This window comes from Pseudophryne corroboree, unplaced genomic scaffold (assembly GCF_028390025.1).
Source record: "Pseudophryne corroboree isolate aPseCor3 unplaced genomic scaffold, aPseCor3.hap2 scaffold_536, whole genome shotgun sequence".
Classification (NCBI taxonomy): Eukaryota; Metazoa; Chordata; class Amphibia; order Anura; family Myobatrachidae; genus Pseudophryne; species Pseudophryne corroboree.
In genome coordinates this window covers 345596-366643 of record NW_026970137.1, presented here as the reverse complement: position 1 = coordinate 366643, position 21048 = coordinate 345596, and the positions used below count along the sequence as shown (strand labels likewise).

Here is a 21048-nt window from a genome sequence, read left to right as displayed (position 1 = left end):
TAGAAGTCTGTTTAATGTGAAAACAAGGTGATATCTAATTAGCACACAGGTAAGGGATTAAGAAAATCTTTATTTAAGGGTGAAAATGTTTCTCACAAAATCGTTGCCCCAATGCATCATTGAAATTCAAGCTGGAAAGATGATTTTAATATATCACTTGTACATTTTGTATTGCTCTTCTGGTGACAATGTAGTTTGTTTTTGTCAATTACCATTTTAATAATAGGGTAAAGAAAATTAAGTGGATTTTTTAAAGAAAACTATACTGTCAATATACTATTAAAACAAATTTAAATGGTAAAAGTTATTGTACTTTAAGTAAAAATAAAAGAGCCAAAATATCAATCCCAGTTTTGGATTACTTTAATTAACAAAAAAAAATGCATATAGCAGAGGATAGTTTCAATCTGCCTACCGCTGGGTTATGGGCCCAGCATGCTTCCATTGCTGTACTCTGCTGCACATGTAAGTGCAAGAGATCCTGAAGCACTCACTCATCATGGGAAAGTACCAATGTGTTTCTTCGTTGGTTGATGGAAGAAACATCTTACAAAAACTCTCCAGATTATTGACTTTTTAAAGTTTTTCTAGGAAACGTTTTAGATGAATGCTTATTAGCCTTTGTCAGTACAGACTTTTGCAAAGTGTCTCTGTGGCGCAATCGGTTAGTGTGTACGGCTATAAACCAAAAGGTTGGTGGTTCAATCCCACCCAGGGACGTAATTGACCTTGTTATCAGATTTTGGTGATCTTTAAGTAGACAAGTCAAAATTTCAAACCCCCTCTTATGGTGTAGGGTACCTGGCCTTCTCTGATGTAATCAGAGTTAGATTTGATTCAGTGATTTTATAAAAACAGCTAGGAAGCACAATTTAGCAGTGGGTTGCAGAGAAAAAGAAATATGCTGGCAAAAAAATCCAATTGAGTGATTAAACAGCTCTTAATTTTCTGGCTTTATTTTTATGCTAACAAATTTGTTCTCTGACAAGTGTCCACAAAGCCAAGTCTCTGATTAACACCTTTGTAGGGATGGTTTTTCACCTATTACTAAATTAAATTTGCTTCATTGGAAAGGCAGCAAGATGCATCCTCATTTCAATGTCTACTGAAATAATACGGGTTGACACCAGGAAACATTAACGCCACTGCATCCTTGCTGCTTTCTCATGTGGAAGTCTGTTTAATGTGAAAACAAGGTGATATCTAATTAGCACACAGGTAAGGAATTAAGAAAATCTTTATTTAAGGGTGAAGATGTTGCTAACAAAATCGTTGCCCCAATGCATCATTGAAATTCAAGCTGGAAAGATGATTTTAATATATCACTTGTACATTTTGTATTGCTCTTCTGGTGACAATGTAGTTTGTTTTTGTCAATTACCATTTTAATAATAGGGTAAAGAAAATTAAGTGGATTTTTGAAAGAAAACAATACTGTCAATATACTATTAAAACAAATTAAAATGGTAAAAGTTATTGTACTTTAAGTAAAAATAAAAGAACCAAAATATCAATCCCAGTTTTGGATTACTTTAATTAACAAAAAAAAATGCATATAGCAGAGGATAGTTTCAATCTGCCTACCTCTGGGTTATGGGCCCAGCATGCTTCCATTGCAGTACTCTGCTGCACATGTAAGTGCAAGAGAACCTGAAGCACTCACTCATCATGGAAAAGTACCAATGTGTTTCTTCGTTGGTTGATGGAAGAAACATCTTACAAAAACTCTCCAGATTATTGACTTTTTAAAGTTTTTCTAGGAAACGTTCTAGATAAATGCTTATTAGCCTTTGTCAGTATGTACTTTTCGCAAAGTGTCTCTGTGGCGCAATCGGTTAGTGTGTTCGGCTATTAACCAAAAGGTTGGTGGTTCAATCCCACCCAGGGACGTAATTGACCTTGTGATCAGATTTTGGTGATCTTTAAGTAGACAAGTCAAAATTTCAAACCCCCTGTTATGGTGTAGGGTACCTGGCCTTCTCTGATGTAATCAGAGTTAGATTTGATTCAGTGATTTTATAAAAACAGCTAGGAAGCACAATTTAGCAGTGGGTTGCAGAGAAAAAGAAATATGCTGGCAAAAAAATCCAATTGAGTGATTAAACAGCTCTTCATTTTCTGGCTTTACTTTTATGCTAACAAAGTTGTTCTCTGAAAAGTGTCCACAAAGCCAAGTCTCTGATTAACACCTTTGTAGGGATGGTTTTTCACCTATTACTAAATTAAACTTGCTTCATTGGAAAGGCAGCAAGAAACACTAGACTAATTGGAGGTGCGCCCTAAAGCAAATTACAATGTTAGGATTAGGGGGTTCGGAAAGACCTCTAGTGTATACTGTCACGATCCGGGTATCTGGACGCCATAACTTACCTTTCAGATGCCTCCTAAGGCTGGCTCAGCGCTCCAGGACCGGATCCCATCTGTTATTCTGATGTCCCCATTCCTGCCTCCTCTCCTGTCACTCTCAGACGCTGTCACAGCGGCGCCATGTTACATCTTGAATGGCATCTCCCGCGGCCTCCGCCGCCGTCCCTGAGTTTCTGCATGCAGGATGTCAGAGTGGCGCTTATGTCAGCCGCGGCCTCCGCTGTTGCCCGCGTGGTTCAAATGTGCACTCATCAGTCTGGCGTCTCCTGTTTACTGTTGCCGGCGCCGCCATTGCTGTTAAAGTTCCCACATGGATTATCAAACCAATCTTCCCTCCAAGTGTCTGCATGGGCGCAGCCATGTTGGATTCTGTCACCTGTTCATTTCCACCAATCCGCTGTTTCCATTGTAATCTGCATAATTGCCTAGCCAATCCCTTCCTTGCTGCAGGTATAAGTATTCTGTGCCTGAGCAAGGAAGGCGTCAGTGATTTGGTTGTCAAACCTAGTTCCAGTTTGTCTCTCTCCCGTGGTTGTTTTCCAGGTTCCAGTTACCATCTCCAAACCTCCACTAAAGAGACCCGCTCTAGTCTACCACCTGCGGTGCAGCCTGACTCTCCAGTCCTCTGGGACTCATCTGTTTCCAGTTACAGATTTACCTGCTTCCAGCCTAGCTTCCAGCAGAGATCAGCTCTTCTTAAAGTGCCGGTATCATTTCCGCAGATTACCACTCACCACCGGCACTATTATTTCACCGCTCTCAAACTCCATATATCAATCATATTTCATCGCTCTCAAGCTTCATTTATTATTTGGCTGGTTCCATCCAGCAATCCACTCCGTGCTTACATCAGTCTGGTTTCAGCCAGTACCCACAGCAGCCATTTTATCCACAGCAGCCCAGCTTTTCCTGGAACACCAGCTAGTATGATCCTGGGCTATCTCCATTGCTACAGTCGGGCCTGGTAAGGACTTTCCAACTAGAAGATAATAAGAACTGTCTCATACTACCAGAGCCCTGTGGTCCTTGTCCTCCTGTAGTACCCAGGAACTGTATTATTTCTCTGCTGATTTTATGTTTCTCTTTTATTACTGCTGTGATGCATGGCGTTTGTCAAAATAAACATCATTGACTTTTATCCTGGTTGTCGTGGGCACGCCTTCGGGCAATTCTTCTACATTTAACTTACATGTCCAGGGGTCTGATACAACCTCCCAGGTTCCACTACACCTCAGCCCCTACAACTGAGGCTCCCTCCAGTCAGCTCAGGCCCTCAGTTGTGATATATACACTGTATATACATTTTAAGATAGGAAGGTACAAATTACATATTCACATTGCATCTATGGGCTGGATTCAAATGTCCCTTTCCTCCCTCAATCGTGCCCGTCAGCAGCTATTCTATTCTATATAAGGAGCCACGAGTCGCCGCCATTTTCACTTGTGCATTGGGGATGATAGGGAGAGGACGTGCAGCGTTTTCTCAGTTTCTGTGTTCAGTGTGCTGCAAATATCTGTGCTCAGTGTGCTTGCAAATATCTGTGCTCAGTGTGCTGAAAATATCTACGTTCTCTGCCTGAAAAATGCTCCATATCTGTGCTGCATTGTATTATATAGTATGAGGACAGGGCAAAATTTTGCTGACCACCAGTATATAATATATAGCAGTACGGTACAGTAGGCCACTGCTCTACCTACCTCTGTGTCGTCAAGTATACTATCCATCCATACCTGTGGTGTATTTTAGTAGTTGTGCGCAGTATATATAGTAGGAGGACAGGGCAGAATTTTGCTGACCACCAGTATATAATATATAGCAATACGGTACAGTAGGCCACTGCTCTACCTACCTCTGTGTCGTCAAGTATACTATCCATCCATACCTGTGGTGTATTTTAGTAGTTGTGCGCACTATATATAGTAGGAGGACAGTGCAAAATTTTGCTGACCACCAGACTTCTACTTAAGTCCAATGGTGTAGGATGTGCAAAGCTGTTTGGCTGTGCATTTATTGATCTAAGCATGCATTTTTATCAAAGCGTGCTAAAATTGACACATAACGCAGCGTTCAATCAGCGTTAATTTATCTTCAGCTGATATCGATTGTGAATTGACGTTTCTTCTCTTCTTGTCACCTACAGGTAATTACAATTGACTACAACCACCAATCTATTCTGCTGCACTATATCTATATATGCAAAGCTAATTCTGCTGGGTAATGCAAATTGAAACATTATTGCATAGTATGTGATTTTGAAGTACTTTTTTAAAGTTTTGAATGATATAGACCCAGTTTAATTTTTGTGGAATGCCTGGTTGTAGCTTTTAAGGTAATTTATTGCCTGGCATTTGAGGGGGTGGGGTGTGGTTACAGATTTAAATTATTGGTTTCACTTGTAATAGTCTTCTACTTAAGTCCAATGGTGTAGGCTGTGCAAAGCCATTTGGCTGTGCATTTATTGATCTAAGCGTGCATTTTTATAAAAGCGTGATAAAATTGACACATAACAGCAGTGTTCAATTAGCGTTCAATCGAAGTGAAAAAGAAGGAAAACAGAAGCACACCAATCTAACAAAACAAAGAAAACTGAAGAACTAATAACAAATGTGAGTCACTTACTCCTCAGATCACTCACCTCCTGATTGTTGCATCTGATTACATAGCACAGAACTACCTTACTTGGACATTTCATAAACCATCCATTTCACCTACAAATGCCTGTATCTGTATTATTGTAATTTTGTTTTTTAAGCACAGCTGCACCAATGCAATTTTACCTGCAAACACTTAAAACATCTAACATAATTACCATTGCTTCTTAAACCTCTCACAATCCTTTCATTTCTTACACTCCAAATACATTTCTGCACCCACTTTATCTACGCTTTTGACTCATTTCATACTAAATTGAGCCTACACTGCTTTTCTCACCTGCATTTCTACAATTCTTCTGCTCGGATTCCCTTACAGTCTCCTCTCCTACTTCCACTTTCCCTCAACCTATTTACCTTCTTAACACTATGTGAATGCTTTCTTATACTCCCCACATCACTCAGTGTCTACCTAATAATGTATCTTTATCCTTCCCCCCCCAGTCTCCTCCACCTCCTCCTCTGTCTCCCCTCCATCCCTCTATTTCCTTCCCCCACCTTTCCTGTTACCCCACTTTCATTCACCTCTGCCCCATGGTCCTGCTACCCCACAACTCAGCCCTGCTCCCTCTCTCCCTTCCCTGTCTCCTCCCCACACCCCCATCCACATCACACTGACCTCCCTCCCTGCCCACCTCCTGCAGTTTCCCCTCCTATCTCAGGCACCCGTACCATCACTACTCTCTCATCCCTGCCCTCAAAGTTAATCCCACCTCATCACTACAGCAACCCTGAAAATCTAATTCACATCTCTCCCACAAACTCATACCCCCTATCCTGTGCCCTCTGGAATGCCAGATCCGTTTGTAACAAACTGGTCCCCACTCATGACCTTTTCATTTCCAACTCCCTACACCTACTAGCCATTACTGAAACTTGGATTACGCCCTCTGACACTACTTCTGCTGCTGCTCTCTCTGCTGGGGGCCTTACATTCACACACACCCCCCGACCTGGGGGTCGCCATGGGGGTGGTGTTGGGGTCCTTTTACCTTCTAGTTACTCCTACCAACTCATACCACCAGAACCATCCCTTATATTATCTACATTTGAGGTCCACTCCATATGTCTCTTCCAACCAGTCCATCTTAGAGTAGCTGTCATTTACCGCCCCCCTGGCACTGCTTCCAAATTCATCGACAACTTTGCTTCCTGGCTTCCTCACTTCCTCTCTTCTGACATTCCCACCATTATCCTAGGCGATTTCAACATCCCTATTGACATCCCCACACAATCCCCTGCCTCTAAACTCCTTAACCTCACCTCTTCACTTGGTCTCTCCCAGTGGACCTCCTCACCCTCCCATGTGAATTGGAGCTCACTGGATCTGGTCTTCACTCACCGCTGTGATATTTCTGATTTTTCCAACTCCCCATTTCCCCTCTCTGACCACCACCTGCTCTCCTTCAACCTATCTCTCTCGACTTCCCCATCTCAACCTCCTAAGGCTACCATCACTAAGCGTAACATTGAAGCTATTGACACCACATTCCTTTCCTCCCTGTTTGACTCACTTCTCTCTCCTATTCTCTCTCTCTCTCATGCCCTGAACAAGCCACTTCCACATACAATGCTTCCCTTACTTCTGCTCTTGACTCTGTTGCTCCACCAACCACTGTTCACCCTCGCAAATTAACACCTCAACCCTGGCACACCAAATGCTCCAGATATCTGCAAAAATGCTCACGTACTGCTGAGCGACACTGGAGGAAATCACGCTCTAAGGCAGACTTCCTCCATTTCAAACTTATGCTCTCATCCTTCAGTGCTGCCCTTTCTCTTGCTAAACAGTCATACTTCAAGAACCTCATCTCCTCCCAGTCTTCCAACCCCCGGCGCCTCTTTGCCACTCTCAACTCACTCATCTGCCCACCTCCACCTCGTCTCCCTTCCTCACTCTCTGCTCTTGACTTTGCCACTTACTTCACATCCAAAATTGACTCCATACGTCAGGACATCACATCACACCAGACTATCAGTAACCAGCCTTCTCCCATCCCTTACCAACCCTCCCCATCCCTCGCACCAACTCTGTCATCTTTCTCCCATGCATCTGGAGAGGAAGTCATGGCCCTCATTCGTTCCTGTCCCCTCACCACCTCCCCACTTGACCCTATCCCCTCCCGCCTCCTCTGCCACATCTCTTCTTCTGCTTGTTCCCATCTTTCCCACCTTCTCAATCTCTCCCTCTCATCAGGCACTGTCCCCTCTGCCTTCAAGCAAGCTCTCATCTCTCCTATTCTTAAAAAAACCTACCCTTGATCCAAACACTCTCTCCAACTACCGACCCATCTCTCTTCTCCCTTTTGCCTCCAAACTCCTTGAGCGTATTGTCTACAACCGCCTTACTTCCTTTCTTTCCTCACACTCACTGCTTGACCCATTCCAGTCTGGCTTCCGTCCTCTCCACTCCACTGAAACTGCCCTTACAAAAGTATGCAATGACCTCCATGCTGCTAAATCTAAGGGACACTACTCTCTACTTATTCTACTTGATCTCTCTGCTGCTTTTGACACTGTGGACCATCCTCTCCTACTGCAAATCCTTCACTCCATTGGTCTGCGTAACACTGCCCTCTCTTGGTTGTCGTCCTACCTTTCTGACCGTTCATTCTCTGTCTCCTCTCATGACTCCACCTCCCCCTCACTTCCACTAACTGTAGGGGTACCCCAAGGTTCTGTCCTTGGTCCTCTTCTCTCTCTATACGTCCTCACTAGGTAAGCTCATTAGTTCTTTTGGTTTCCAATATCATCTCTATGCTGATGACACTCAAATCTATCTTTCCTCTCCAGACCTCTCCCCTACTCTCCTCACTCATATCTCCAACTGTCTCTCTGCTATCTCTTCCTGGATGTCCCAGCGCTTTCTTAAACTTAACATGTCTAAGACCAAGCTGATCATCTTCCCTCCCTCCCGCATAACCTCACCTCCTACAATCTCATTATCTATTGATGGCACTACTATCTCCTCTACCCCCCAAGTGCGCTGTCTTGGAGTAATCCTTGACTCCTCCCTCTCCTTCAAACCACACATTCAGCACCTCTCACAAACCTGCCGTTTTCATCTAAAAAATATTTCCAGGATCAGACCCTTTCTGACCCAGGATGCTACTAAGACTCTTATCCACTCACTGGTCATCTCCAGACTGGACTACTGTAATCTCCTCCTGACTGGCATTCCTGACAAATACCTCTCTCCACTCCAATCTATCCTCAATGCTGCTGCCCGGCTCATTTTCCTCACCAAATGCACTACGTCCACCTCTCCTCTCTTACTAGTCCTTCACTGGCTCCCCTTCCCTTTCAGAATCCATTTCAAGCTTCTCACACTTGCTTACAAAACCCTCACCCACTCCTCTCCCATCTACATCTCTGATCTTATCTCGCTTTACACTCCCACCGGTCCTCTTCGCTCTGCTAATGCACGCCGACTCTCCTGCCTACGGATTACTTCCTCCCACTCCTACCTCCAAGATTTTTCACGTGCTGCACCACTTCTCTGGAATTCCCTACCTCTCCCCCTCAGACTCTCCACCTCTCTACAAAACTTCAAATGGGCTCTCAAGACCCACTTCTTCACCAAACCCAGCCAAATCTCATCCTAAACCTCTGTTCCACGCTCTCTATGTACCCCATCTGTCTCACCCCTGTCTGTCTACCCCTCCCCTTTAGAATGTAAGCTCTCATGAGCAGGGCCCTCTTCCCTCATGTGCTTACTCATTTCTTACTTTAATAATCTTCAGCTGCACCAAATCCAGCAGTCTTCTGCCACCTGATACTTATTCCAGTGTCATCTGCTGATGTAGCTATGTTTATTTACCCTGTACTTGTCCTATATTGTCATCAACTGTAAGTTGCTGTTTTCCTGTTTGATTATTTGTTTATGTACTCTGTAATTTGGTGCTGCGGAACCCTTATGGCGCCATATAAATAAAGGATAATAATAATAAATAATATAATATATAGCAGTACGGTACAGTAGGCCACTGCTCTACCTACCTCTGTGTTGTCAAGTATACTATCCATCCATACCTGTGGTGCATTTTAGAAAAAAAACATATCTCGGCAGAGCAATCTATATATCCATCATTTTTCAGACAGCAACAGTGGGTATTGTAATAGTCACCCAATCCATCACTTTTATAGGGTTACATGCATCCACATGCTACAGCCTGTCTCAATAATTTTACTGTCACAGTGTGTGTGTTTGTGTTTTTATTTGGGTATTTTTTGTTGTTGTAGAACTACAGGTACCAGCGAGCCCGTTATTTCCCCGCCTGCTGGTACTTGAGGTTCTCCAAGTACCAGCAAGTGGGGGAGGCTTGCTGGGCCTTGTAGTTCCACAACAAAAAAACAATATTCTTTTTTTACACATATGGCTATCAGCCCGGCACCCACCACCCAGGGGTGCTGGGGACAGCCTCGGGCTTCACCCCTGGCCCTTGGGTGCCTCGAGGGGAGGAACCTCTTGATTTAAGGGATCCCCACTCCTCCAGGGAACCCCGGCCAGGGGTGACTAGTTGGAGGGGTAATGCCAGGGCCGCAGGGACCTACATAAAAGTGTCCCCTGGCTGTGGCATTATCTCTCTGGCTAGTGGAGCCCGGTGCTGGTTTTAAAAATATGGGGGACCCCTACATATTTTGTCCCACGTATTTTTGGAACCAGGACCCGTCTAAGAGCCCGGTGCTGGTTGTCTAAATACGGGGAACCTCTGTCCAATTTTTCCCCCAGTATTTAAATAACCAGGACCGGCTCAAAGAGGCTGGTTATACTAAGGAGGGGGGACCTCACACATTTTTTTTAACCCATTCAGACCCTTCTCCTTTAAGTTAATGGAAGCCCTGGACAACAAAATTGCATTCATGTCCTCCTCCCTCACCCTTCCCAGTCCCAAACACTCATTTTTTTTCTTTAAAAATTTATAATATATCACAAGAACAATGAGCAGGCAGGCAGCGGGCATTGGCGGCATCGGACTGAGATAGAAATTAGTGGTGGAGGGCTGGGTCAGTTGATTGTGGGAGAGTTTGTAAGCCATTGGCGGTGGCAGTGGGTATCGGCTCAGAGGCAGTAGCGGGCATTGGCTAAGGGTCATCGGCAGGATTCGGCGGACATTATGGCTGTAGTGCCTCACTAGCCACAGACCTCACCGCACGCCACTGTGGGACAGATGTAACATGCAGAGAGAGGTAGATTTTGGGAGAAGGAATGTCCTAGCATAACTGTTAATTGCAGTGTAATACTGTAATTCAACTGTGCAGCATTTGTGGCTAAATGTCAAAGAAGCCAGTATTTACCCTGCATGCAAAACAATAAATGTATTTGCACATACCTCCCAACTAACCCAATTTTTGCAGGACAGTCACTTTTTTTGGGAATGTCCAGCTAACCCAAATAACCCCCCCCCCAGTGTCCCATAGTCATGGGGAAGGGGGGGGGGGGGGGGTGGAAGGCTCCCTGTAGCTTGTTGCTCTGCAAATATGCACATTGTGGGTAATTCAGACCTGATCGCTAGGGTGTGTTTTTTGCATCCCTGTGATCAGGTGGTTGCCGCCTACAGCGGAAGGGAAAATTTGCTGTGCAGGTGTGTGATCACATGTGCACAAGAGCTGCACAGCTCAGCACTTACTCAGCCATTGAGGTGACGTCACAAATCCTCCCACAAAACGCCGGGTCCCTCCAGTGTTTTTCCGGACACTCCCTAGAAACATTCAGTTGCCACCCACACAAACACCCTCTTCTTGTCAATCTTCTTGTGCACCTACGCGTTGTGGCGCATACGCATGTGCAGTGCAGACCTGATTGCCCGCTGGGTGAAAATAAATTGAAGCGATCTGGTCTGAATAAGCCCCAATGTCTATTCACGGGAGACAGAGGGGCTGGGGCATGGTCAGCAGCTCACAGAGCACCTATAATGAGAAAAATGAGAGACATGGCTCATGATCGCGATATACCTGCGAAGGTACGCCCTCTATTGATTGACAGGCAGAGGCATTCGCATTTTCTGCGGGGCACCCGGAGAAAATGTAGGCACATGCACAGGATGGACCCTGCGTATATGCCCCCATCCTCTTCATAGTTTTTGGGGTTGGAACGAGCAGTGTGAAAACATCAATCGATGGGGGTAATTCCAAGTTGATCGCAGCAGGAATTTTGTTAGCAGTTGGGCAAAACCATGTGCACTGCATTTACGAACAGATGATTTTTTATATAAATTTTAAAATGTTAGTAAATGTGTGTTTTTTTCAACCTGGAAGCCCAACATCGATTAAGATCGATCTTAAATAGACCCCTGGGTTTTAAGGATAACCATGGTTGAGTCCAATAATTAATTCACATTGACCGAAGTTCTAATTAAGTAGTGATGTGCACCGGAAATTTTTCGGGTTTTGGTTTTGGGTTCGGTTCCGCGGCCGTGTTTTGGGTTCGGACGCGTTTTGGCAAAACCTCACCGAAATTTTTTTGTCGGATTCGGGTGTTTTTTTCAAAAAACCCTAAAAAACAGCTTAAATCATAGAATTTGGGGGTCATTTTGATCCCATAGTATTATTAACCTCAATAACCATAATTTCCACTCATTTTCAGTCTTTTTTGAACAACTCACACCTCACAATATTATTTTAATTGGTATTTGGTACCGGGGACACAGTACCTCAATCAAGTCTATAGTTGGCTCTGAAATCAGCATTAAACTGGATCCACACTTAGATTATCTGTCCAATTTTTTTTTCTAGTTGAAACAAAATTATGCTAATATGTGGCAGCAAATGACAATTGACCATTTGCTCCCAAACACTGGAAAACATCCAAAAATGGTCATTTAGATAAATTGGTTAAATCCATTTCATTTAGCTAATTTATCCAAACTACCTTTATTGTATCTTTGTGGGTGAATGATGTGTGGGTCAGTGTTGAGGGTGGTGGAGGAGATGGGTAATAGGCACAGCAGGGTGTGGACAGTCAAATAGTGTGCTTAGAGGTGCAGATAAATAGGGATATCTAATAATTCACCCACTATTCTATAGAATTATTAGATATCCCTATTTATCTGCATTACTCACCTAACACTCAGCATTTATCTACATGCTGATGCTATTCATAGCACTTAGCTTGCAAGTATTTTACCCATAAGGAGACACATTAGATGTTCCCTCTCTTTTCATTGTAGACGTCCCCAGCAACCATACTGTACTATACTACAACAGGAATAATTACTGTGGGGGATTATACCATTTGATCTGGAATAAAGGGAAAATATTGTGGAAAGAGTGCTGTAAGTGTATGATATGTAGAACTATTGCCAGGTTCTGACATTTGTCAAGTGAATTACTAATATACATTCAACTAATATTACATAGTGTCCAGTAATTCAGTATCAGACTAATTGATATAGTCAATTTGGATCAATAATAAAGACACAACACAGGTAGCGAACCTTGATATTAATAAATGTATTTCCATTTATTATATATGGTAATTACATTATACAAACTTATTGTACTTTATTTCGTGTTTAGACAATTTTAACGAATTTATTAAAAGTTAATTTTTAAATCATCATTTGTGCGCCAGCAAAAGAGACATTCTTTTCTCTTCTCCTTTCCTGCATAACATTACTTGTCTCTGGTAGCACCCCCGAACGTCCTACAATTAATATTTAATATAACTGATGGACATTTATTGGGGCCTCTTCATACAAATATTTAGAATTTAATAGCTGGTGCAGAACACATCCCCTTCCCCCCATTCCCTGTATATCTGGATTCACCAAGGAAATGCTGATACTGACTCCAAGAAGAAAGGGAGTCTCTTCCCTATGAAGGTGAAGCCTTGTTTGGCGACGGCCTAGTTAATTTGATCTCGGCAGCTCCCGCAGGTAAGTCAACCTTCTTGCACTATGTTCCCTCTCAACGGATAAAGACGCATCATTATCTGATGCAGTCATTTCGGCCCAATAGATATGCAAGAAGTTAAGATTCCCCTTTCTTTGCAGGTAGAGGAAGGAGAAGAGGGAAGAGGTCTGTAGCCTCTTCAAGATTGCAGGAGCAGAGATTGTCCTCTGCTTCTGCCAAATCCACTGCATGACGCTAGGGCTTTCTTGCAGGAGCCCGCACCAGTGGGGGCACGTCTAAAACTCTTTGTCACGATCCGGGTATCTGGACGCCATTTCTTACCCATCAGATGCCTCCTAAGGCTGGCTCAGCGCTCCAGGACCGGATCCCATCTGTTATCCTGATGTGTACATTCCTGTATCCTCTCCTGTCACTCTGGGACGCTGTCACAGTAAACGCCATATTACACCTGGCATGGCGTCTCCAGCGGCCTCCGCCGCCGTCCCTGAACTTCTGCATGCAAAGTGTCTGAGTGGCGATTACGTCAGCCGCGGCCTCCGCTGTGTCCGCGTGGTTGGATGTGCATCTGTCAGCCTGGCGCCTCCTGTCTCCGGTGGCCGGCGCCGCCATTACTGTTTTCATTACCACATGGATTACAAACCAAACTTCCCTCCAAGTGTCTGCATGGGCGCAGCCATCTTGGATTCTGTCAGCTGATCATTTCCACCAATCTGTTCTCAGTATTGATAATCTGCATAATTGCCTAGCCAATCCCTTCCTTGCTGCAGGTATAAATACACTGTGCCTGAGCAAGGAAGGCGTCAGTGCTTTGGTTGTCAAACCTAGTTCCTGTTTGTCTCTCTCCTGTGATTGTCTTCCAGGTTCCAGCTCCTGTCTCAAGACTTCCACCATAGAGACCCGCACCAGCATTCCACCTGCGGTGTAGCCTGACTCTCCAATCCATTGTGGATTCATCTGTTTCCAGCTACAACATTACCTGCTTCCAGCTCAGCTTCCAGCAGAGTACAGCTTCCCTTAAAGGGCCGGTGTCCTTTCTACACTTTACCACTCTCCACCGGTATTATTATTTCTCCGCTCTCAAGTTCTACATTTCAGTTCATATTTCATCGCTCCCAAGTTCATTTATTATTTAACTGGTTCCAGCCAGTATCCACTCCGTGCTAACAACAGTCTGGTTCCAGCCAGTATCCACAGCAGCTGTTTTATCTTCAGCAACCCAGCTTTTCCTGGAACACCAGCTGGCACAATCCTGGGTTATCTCCATTGCTACAGTCGGGCCTGGTAAGGACTTTCCATCTAGAAGATCATAAGAACTATCTCACACTACCAGTGCCCTGTGGCTCCTGCCATCCTGTAGTACCCAGGAACTGTATTTATTCTTTGCTGACTTTTACGTTTTCTTTTACTGCTGCTGTGTTGCGGAGTTGTCATAATAAACATCATTGACTTTTATCCAAGTTGTCGTGGTCACGCCTTCGGGCAGTTATTATTCATGTTACTTACATGTCCAGGGGTCTGATACAACCTCCCAGGTTCCGGTACATCTCAGCCCCTACAACTGAGGCTGCCTCCCGTCAGCTCAGGCCCTCAGTTGTGACAGTAAGCACTGACCTAATGAATCCAGCCGGAGACCAGGATCAAGCGGCCAGGCCGATGCAAGAACTGGCAGCCCGACTAGAACATCAGGAGGCTGCACAGGGCCACATCATCCGCTGTCTCCAGGATCTCTCTACTCGGCTGGATGGGATTCAGACAACTCTCCGTGGATCAGGCGCGTCTGGTGCGTCAACCACAGTGACTCCAGCTATAACCCCACCCACCTTACCCATTTCTGCTCCACGTCTTCATCTTCCAACGCCAGCAAAATTTGACGGATCTCCAAGATTCTGCAGGGGATTTCTCAACCAGTGTGAGATTCAGTTTGAGCTACAACCTGGCAATTTTCCCAGTGACCGTACAAAAATTGCCTACATTATTTCTCTTCTCAGTGGCTCAGCCCTTGATTGGGCATCACCGTTATGGGAGAGGTCCGACACCCTGCTATCTTCCTACACTGCCTTCGTGTCAACATTCAGGCGCATCTTCGACGAACCAGGCCGGGTAACCTCAGCTTCATCCGAGATTCTCCGTTTACGCCAGGGGTCACGTACTGTAGGACAATATCTGATACAGTTCCAGATCCTGGCATCTGAACTGGCATGGAACGACGAGGCCCTGTATGCTGCATTCTGGCATGGCTTATCTGAGCGTATTAAAGATGAGTTAGCTACCAGAGACTTACCTTCTAAGTTAGATGAGCTAATCTCACTCTGCACGAAAGTTGATTTACGTTTCAGAGAGAGAGCAACTGAGCGTGGAAGATCATCTGCTCCAAAATCTTCTGCTCCTCCTCCTCGTCAACTGTCACCATCTAAAGATGAGCCCATGCAACTTGGCCGTTCCCGTTTAACTCCTGCTGAGCGCCGAAGACGCCTCTCCGAGTCTCTCTGTCTCTATTGTGCAGCTCCGTCTCACACCATTAATGCCTGTCCCAAACGTCCGGGAAACTCCAAATCCTAGCTCGCCAAGGAGAGGGCCGGCTAGGAGTAATGATCTCCTCTCCATCTCCTCAAGATTGTAATCTCCCAGTCTCGCTTCAAGTTGCTCAACGTTATCGGAACGTCATTGCCCTCCTTGATTCCGGAGCAGCTGGGAACTTTATTACCGAAGCCTATGTTAAACGGTGGTCCCTACCCACCGAGAGACTTCCTTCGTCCATTTCTTTAACTGCCGTGGATGGCAGCAAAATTTTTGATGCAGTTATTTCTTTAAGGACTCTACCAGTTCGTCTGAGAGTGGGAGTTCTTCATTCCGAACTTATTTCTTTTTTAGTGATTCCAAGAGCCACACATCCTGTGGTCCTGGGCCTTCCATGGCTCCGTCTTCACAATCCTACAATTGATTGGACGACTACGCAAATCCTGGCATGGGGTTCCTCCTGTGCTGAGACATGTTTGTTTAAAGTATTGCCTGTCTGTTCTTCCTCCCCCAGGTCGTCTGATGTTCCACCTCCTCCATATCAAGATTTCACGGATGTGTTCAGTAAAGCTTCTGCTGATATCCTTCCTCCTCATAGAGAATGGGACTGTCCGATTGATCTCGTTCCAGGGAAGGTTCCACCTCGAGGCCGAACTTATCCGTTGTCTCTGCCTGAGACGCATTCTATGGAGGAATATATTAAAGAGAACCTAGCAAAGGGGTTCATTCGACCTTCTTCTTCTCCAGCCGGCGCAGGCTTCTTTTTTGTAAAAAAGAAAGATGGTGGTCTGCGGCCGTGCATCGACTACAGAGGTTTGAACGACATTACCATCAAGAACCGTTATCCTTTACCCCTGATTACTGAGCTCTTTGACAGAGTTAGCGGAGCTACCATCTTTACAAAGCTGGACTTGCGAGGTGCATACAATCTCATCCGGATCCGTGAGGGTGACGAGTGGAAGACCGCCTTTAACACCCGTGACGGACATTATGAGTACCTCGTCATGCCCTTCGGATTGAGCAATGCTCCAGCTGTCTTCCAGCATTTTGTCAATGAGATCTTCAGAGACATTCTATACCGTCATGTCGTGGTCTATCTAGACGATATCCTCATTTTTGCCAACGATTTAGAGGAACATCGTTTTTGGGTTAAAGAGGTTCTGTCCCGTCTCCGTGTCAATCATCTCTATTGCAAATTAGAAAAATGCATCTTTGAAGTCAAGTCCATTCCGTTTCTAGGGTACATTGTGTCCGGTTCCGGACTAGAGATGGATCCTGAGAAACTACAAGCAATCCAAAATTGGCCGGTACCCTTAACCCTCAAAGGGGTCCAGAGGTTCTTAGGGTTCGCCAACTATTACCGAAAGTTTATACGAGACTTTTCCACCATTGTGGCGCCTATTACTGCTTTCACTAAGAAGGGTGCTAACCCGTCCAAGTGGTCTGAAGAAGCCATGCAAGCATTTCATCTTTTAAAACAAAGGTTCATCTCTGCGCCTGTTCTGAAACAGCCTGACATCAACTCTCCTTACATCTTAGAGGTGGATGCCTCCTCCGTTGGAGTAGGAGCGGTGTTATCTCAGAGGGCTAAAGATGGCCATTTACACCCTTGCAGTTTCTTCTCCCGGAAGTTCTCCCCAGCTGAGCGCAACTATGCCATTGGCGACCAGGAGTTGCTAGCCATCAAGCTCGCTCTAGAAGAGTGGAGGTATCTGTTGGAGGGAGCTTCTCATTCAATCACCATACTTACAGACCACAAGAACCTTTTATACCTGAAGGGCGCACAATGTCTCAACCCTCGTCAGGCCAGATGGGCACTTTTCTTTTCCAGGTTCGACTTTAAACTCCAGTTCTGTCCGGGCTCTCAGAATCGCAAGGCCGATGCCCTTTCCCGCTCATGGGAGCAAGAAAATGAGTCAGAGTCTTCAGACAAGCATCCTATTATAAATCCGTTGGCATTCTCCACGGTAGGGATGGACTCTACGCCCCCATCAGGGAAAAGTTTTGTGAAGCCGATGCTAAGGAAGAAGCTCATGCATTGGGCCCATGCTTCCCGTTTTGCCGGACATACAGGTATCCAAAAAACCCTGGAGTTTATCTCTAGGTCCTATTGGTGGCCAACTCTGAAAAAGGACGTCTTGGAGTTTATTGCATCTTGCCCAAAGTGTGCCCAACATAAAGTATCCCGCCAGTCGCCTGCGGGGCAACTGGTTCCACTATCCGTTCCCCGTCGACCATGGACCCACTTGTCGATGGATTTCATTACAGACTTACCCATGTGCAACAAGTTCAATACCATCTGGGTGGTAGTTGACCGGTTCACCAAGATGGCACACTTCATTCCTCTCACCGGTCTTCCGTCAGCTTCCAAGTTGGCTCAAGTATTCATACAAGAGATCTTCCGACTCCACGGTCTTCCTGAAGAAATTATCTCAGATCGAGGAGTTCAATTCACAGCCAAATTCTGGCGAAGTTTATGTCAAGTCCTCCAAGTCAAGCTAAAGTTTTCCACGGCTTACCATCCTCAGACCAATGGTCAAACCGAGAGGGTGAATCAGGACTTGGAGGCCTTCCTCCGCATCTATGTGTCCTCCTCTCAAGATGACTGGGTTCAATTACTTCCCTGGGCCGAGTTCTGTCATAACAACCAGTATCATTCTTCATCCGCTTCAACACCATTCTTCACTAACTTTGGATTCCACCCTAAAGTCCCTGAGTTCCAACCGCTTCCAGCAACTTCTGTTCCCGCAGTGGATATCACCTTGCATCAGTTTGCCAATATCTGGAAGAGCGTACGATCAGCTCTGCTCAAGGCATCGTTCAGGTACAAGAAGTTTGCGGATAAGAAGCGTCGAGCAGTTCCTGCTCTCAAGGTGGGTGATCGGGTATGGTTATCCACGAAGAATTTGAGGTTAAGAGTTCCCAGTATGAAGTTTGCACCTCGCTATATCGGTCCTTTCAAGATTGAACAAGTCATCAATCCTGTTGCTTACAGACTCCAGTTGCCTCCCTTCTTAAAAATACCCAGGACATTCCATGTTTCCCTGTTGAAACCGCTGATCTTGAATCGGTTTCATTCCTCACTTCCTCCAACTCCGAAAGTCCAAACTCAACGAGGCGTTGAGTATGAAGTGGCCAAGATCCTGGACTCACGTCACCGTTACGGTCAACTACAATATCTTATTGACTGGAAGGGTTATGGTCCTGAGGAACGTTCATGGACCAATGCTTCTGATGTCCATGCTCCTGCCTTGGTCCGGAGATTCCATTCCAAGTTTCCTCAAAAGCCAAAGAAGTGTCCTGGGGCCACTCCTAAAGGGGGGGTGCTGTCACGATCCGGGTATCTGGACGCCATTTCTTACCCATCAGATGCCTCCTAAGGCTGGCTCAGCGCTCCAGGACCGGATCCCATCTGTTATCCTGATGTGTACATTCCTGTATCCTCTCCTGTCACTCTGGGACGCTGTCACAGTAAACGCCATATTACACCTGGCATGGCGTCTCCAGCGGCCTCCGCCGCCGTCCCTGAACTTCTGCATGCAGAGTGTCTGAGTGGCGATTACGTCAGCCGCGGCCTCCGCTGTGTCCGCGTGGTTGGATGTGCATCTGTCAGCCTGGCGCCTCCTGTCTCCGGTGGCCGGCGCCGCCATTACTGTTTTCATTACCACATGGATTACAAACCAAACTTCCCTCCAAGTGTCTGCATGGGCGCAGCCATCTTGGATTCTGTCAGCTGATCATTTCCACCAATCTGTTCTCAGTATTGATAATCTGCATAATTGCCTAGCCAATCCCTTCCTTGCTGCAGGTATAAATACACTGTGCCTGAGCAAGGAAGGCGTCAGTGCTTTGGTTGTCAAACCTAGTTCCTGTTTGTCTCTCTCCTGTGATTGTCTTCCAGGTTCCAGCTCCTGTCTCAAGACTTCCACCATAGAGACCCGCACCAGCATTCCACCTGCGGTGTAGCCTGACTCTCCAATCCATTGTGGATTCATCTGTTTCCAGCTACAACATTACCTGCTTCCAGCTCAGCTTCCAGCAGAGTACAGCTTCCCTTAAAGGGCCGGTGTCCTTTCTACACTTTACCACTCTCCACCGGTATTATTATTTCTCCGCTCTCAAGTTCTACATTTCAGTTCATATTTCATCGCTCCCAAGTTCATTTATTATTTAACTGGTTCCAGCCAGTATCCACTCCGTGCTAACAACAGTCTGGTTCCAGCCAGTATCCACAGCAGCTGTTTTATCTTCAGCAACCCAGCTTTTCCTGGAACACCAGCTGGCACAATCCTGGGTTATCTCCATTGCTACAGTCGGGCCTGGTAAGGACTTTCCATCTAGAAGATCATAAGAACTATCTCACACTACCAGTGCCCTGTGGCTCCTGCCATCCTGTAGTACCCAGGAACTGTATTTATTCTTTGCTGACTTTTACGTTTTCTTTTACTGCTGCTGTGTTGCGGAGTTGTCATAATAAACATCATTGACTTTTATCCAAGTTGTCGTGGTCACGCCTTCGGGCAGTTATTATTCATGTTACTTACATGTCCAGGGGTCTGATACAACCTCCCAGGTTCCGGTACATCTCAGCCCCTACAACTGAGGCTGCCTCCCGTCAGCTCAGGCCCTCAGTTGTGACACTCTTCAGTCAGTTCTGGATTCATTCGGACCTGGACTCGTGGGTTTTATAAATAGTGTCCCAAGGGTACAAACTGGGGTTTCAAGACGTTCCCCCTCACCGATTGTTCAAATCAGCCTTAGTCAGCAGGGAGAAGGTTTTTATTCAAGCCGCTTCGTGGTCCCGAAGCCGGACGGCTCAGTCAGACCAATCTGAAATCTGAAATCCCTCAATTTCTACCTAAAGAAATTCAATTTCAAGATGGAATCTCTCACGGTAGTGATCTCCAGTCCGGAGGAAGGAGATTTCATGGTTTTGGTAAACTTAAAGGATGCCTACTTACATGTTCCCATTTAGCCACTGCATCAAGCTACCTGAGGTTTGCAATTCAGGATTGTCATTACTAATTTCAGACGTTGCCATTTGGTCTGTCCGCGGCTCCGAGGATTTTCACCAGGGTGATGGCGGAAATGATGGTTCTCCTTCGCAAGCAAGGAGTCACAATTATCCCGTACTTGGATGTTCTCCTGATAAAGGCGAGATCCAGGGACCAGTTGGTGCAAAACATTGCACTCTCCCTGACAGTTCTTCAACAACATGGTTGGCTCCTAAACTTGCCAAAATTGCAGTTGGTCCCAATGACGCGGTTGTTGTTTTTGGGAGTGATACTGGACACAGAAGAGGTTTTCCTCCAGTGGAAAGGCTATGGAGATCCAGAGTCTGGTCAAACAAATTCTGAAACCAGCAAGAGTGTTAATCCATCAATGCATTCGGTTGCTGGGGAAAATGGTTTTGGCCTACGAGGCCATTCAGTTTGGCAGGTTCCATGCCAGAGTGTTCCAGTGGGACCTGTTGGACAAGTGGTCCGGATCCCACTTACACATGCACCGGAGGATAATCCTGTCTTCCAAGACCAGAATCTCACTCCATTGGTGGCTGCACAGTTCTCACCTCCTAGAGGGGCGATGGTTCGGGATCCAGGACTGGATCCTAGGGACCACGGATGCAACCCTTTCGAGGTGGGGAGCAGTCACACAGGG

At 45.6% G+C, this 21048-nt stretch overlaps 1 non-coding gene across 1 annotated transcript; it reads left to right on the top strand.

Moving 5' to 3' along the window:
* The first annotated feature begins 646 nt into the window (after window positions 1-646).
* TRNAY-AUA (transfer RNA tyrosine (anticodon AUA)) lies at window positions 647-720 on the top strand. Its single transcript has one exon. It is a non-coding gene; the product is annotated as a tRNA-Tyr (tRNA).
* Window positions 721-21048: the final 20328 nt, after the last annotated feature.